Below are 3,442 nucleotides of genomic sequence, written 5' to 3' on the forward strand. Positions count from 1 at the left end.
AATCACAGATTCACAGAGGATCCTGCTTTAGACCCAGCTATTAGGGAATCAGGAAGGTAAGCTGGAAGGTAAGGGTTTTTATTTTTGGAATCATATTCCAAAAGATGCTGCCTGTATTGGTGTATTGGAGCATAGACTCCATGTGTAAGTACATGACACTGGATGCTGAAAGGTCAGTGTCACTAATTGTGTAGTTTTTGGAAGGAATTTGTGTAGCAGGAGCATTTTATCTGCAGCAACAGAGCTAAAGGAGAAAGGGAGGTCTGCTCTTCCACTGGAGCTACTGAAGAAGGGAATACAAGCACAGGACATGACTGGTACTTTCTTGAGCCAGCCAATCTTGCTCATGCCTAGTGTTTTTCTTGTAGTGAGGGTTGTTAGCTGGACCCTAGGACTAATCACAGCCAGGACAACACTGCAGCTTCACCTGGTAGTGACCAACTTTCAGCACAGATAATAAGCAACTGCATTATCAAAATGCAGGCCCCTGTTATAGCCTTCTCTTATCTGCATGTCCTTTACCTATAAGGATCTGCTGGATGACTGTGTACAGTAGGTAGCTTAGGTAGTAGAACACTTAGGTTCTTCCTCATCCTTTTGCTACAGCTAAAGAAAAATGTAGTCAGATTTCAAAATCCAGCTTTAAGTGTGGAAGATGAAGTGTGTTGCTGATGCCAGTGTAGTGGTAGCATCGAGGGTTAACAGGCTCCTGCCTGCTAGTTCATTACTTGCTGAAATGGAAGGTGTTGCTCTGGCAGCATTAAGATACCAGAACTTTCATTGCAAAACCAGTAGGATGCCACAGCAGGAAACAGCCTGATCAGAGAAATGCTTTGTGAAGACATTTTAAATAGAATTCTGTCAGAACACTGAGTCCTGGATCTACAAAAAGCAGCTTTGCTGGCCCTGGAGTGAATTATCATACGTTCTGTTACCTCTAGAGAAGGTACTGCTCTATTTTTCTTCTAATGAACCTTCATAAAAGGAGTCTGTACTGAGAACAGACAAACGTGTTTTTTCACAGATTTCTAGAACAGGCTTCATAGCAGCTAATAGTGGTTGATCCCTAATGATTAAAATGGCTTGTTTAAATACTTGCTGTTTCTGCTTTAGTCTGAAGTAGGAGAAAAAAAAAATATGAAGGCAGAAATCAGTGATTTAAATATTCTGCTTCTCCCTTCCCTTAATTTAGTGAATATCTTGCTTTCTAATTTATCTTTCACCAGGCACATGTGAAAGCCACTTGTTTCCTCTTTCATCTCAGCATCAGCAACAGGGAAGTGAGGGTGTTTGGTTTCCTTCATGCTGCAGGGTACTGAAACAATATTCAGCAGTGCGAGGAGTAGATAGCTCCTCAGGTCAGTCTTACTGGCACTGAGCTTTATTGGCCTTACCCTGCTAGTGATTGCACAGAGGTCTGAATCTTTTATTTTTTTCCCATCTTAAGGAAACAACTTGATTGCTGTACAGGAGGGTTTTGAAAACCTTTTGATAGAATATTTTAATGTATGCCTTCTCATATTTACTTGCTATACCATTCTCTAAAATTTCTTATTATACAAAATCTTTACAACTGTTAAAACTGTTTTTACTCTTCTGGCATTACTGATAGTATTCAATGTATTCTTTCTCAGATAATGGTTATCAAGCCATACTCTAGATTTTTTTTTTTTTACGAATTTACTTCTTTTCAAGATCCTATAAATGTCTAAATAATACAGACTTATTCCTTACCTAGAAGTCTGTGGGATGTATAGAAAGTCAAATCTGCTCTAAAAATGTCTAAGAATGCAAACAAAACACTCAAAGCACTTACTCAGACTGCTTTATTGGGTCATTATTAACCTTAGTTGAGTGTGTAAGTATGCTTTTCTTGCCTACGTAAGATCTGTGAATTAACTCTGTCTTTAAGATGACAGAGTTTATAAGCTCATGTGGCACAAATTGCCTCATCTGCAGCGATAGAGAAGATAGATTTGTATTACTCAATTTGGTCTACAAAAGCATGTCACTAAAAATTATTTCCCTTAGTAACAATGCAAAGAGCCAATGCTTTCTGTGGGGTCAGACACAAAACCCAGCAGCTGAAACCTAAGTAACATCCCTGCATCAGGAACATTTTAATGCCACAAAGCATTAAAGTAGGTTTCACACAGTTTGAGCTATTTACCATTTCAGTAAATAGCTTGCACTAAAATGCAGGGGTCCCTTTGACTTGAGATAATACTGAGATTTTGCTTGGTCCTTACCTCCTACTGCATCCCAGGTGGGTTTGTCAGCATTTAGTCAATGGGCCATTAAATTGTTTTACTTGAAATGCTACACAGGGACTAACTTGGCTGTGCTGACCAGAAGCCCCTGCATAACCAAGGACAAACTGGTGAGAATGTACAAGAGAAGAAAAGAGATTAACATGGAGAAAAGGAGGGGATTTTGATTTGATTGGTTATTTTATACACAGCCACAAATCAGGAGCAGAACCGTGCTTGTTTAAATCCTTATTTTCTCCTAAAATCCTTATTTTCTCTTATCATGTTTGCTCAGGCACGCATGAACAGAGTGCCTCAAACAGTTTGTGTGGGAAGCCACCCATAGCATATCTGCAGGCAGTTTAAATGGATGTAAATTGCATCATACACATCATACAGATGTCTGAGAAACCTGAAAAGGGGATGCATGTCTGCAGCAGAGAAAATGCTTCTCTCTTAGAGTACCACTGTGTGCCAGCACCAGCAGGCAAGCTCACGGGTCAGGCCCTGCTGCACAGGCTCTAGAGGCAACAAGAGCCTGCTGGAAAAACAATTGCAGTGCCAAAATATTCCTCAGCACTTTTCTGATGTTCCTTTCACAAAGACTTTGGAAAGCTGAGGTATTTTCCCAACTAACACTCCAAAACAAAACTCTCATTTATCAAGTATCTATCTGTTGTGCTGTAACTTACTGCTCTTGTTAAATAATGCATCTGAAATGCAGTCTTGAGCGGATCACTCTGCCACGAGGGCTGTGCTTTTGAAATGTGATTCAGCTCATTTGACTGCCCTGGACCAAAGAGGCAGCAAAGTCTGGGCTGGTTTGGGCATAGCTTCAGGTTTGTCCTCACTGTCCTCGTGCATGTGTTCCTTGCTCAGAGAAGTCCCTTTACAAACAGTAAATCTACAGTTTACAAACAGGCTTCTGATTTTTATTTCCAAGTTTCAATAAAATGAACTGTATTTTCATTTTCTTTTAGAAAAAAAAAAAGCAGGCTGAAGAAGCATCCCAGAGTGGTCAGAAGCTCATTATGAGCTTTTTCTTTCAGATTCAGTCCCATTCCCAACATTTTTCAGTTTGTTGGAGCCGATCTATTTGTTTTCAGCAAATGAATGCTTTATGCTGACAACCCCTTTTGTGGAGAAGATGCCTGCTGGTACCTCCTGGAGCTCGGAAGGGAAGCCTGGGAACC

The sequence above is a fragment of the Meleagris gallopavo genome, chromosome 1 (assembly GCF_000146605.3).
Source record: "Meleagris gallopavo isolate NT-WF06-2002-E0010 breed Aviagen turkey brand Nicholas breeding stock chromosome 1, Turkey_5.1, whole genome shotgun sequence".
Taxonomy (NCBI): Eukaryota; Metazoa; Chordata; class Aves; order Galliformes; family Phasianidae; genus Meleagris; species Meleagris gallopavo.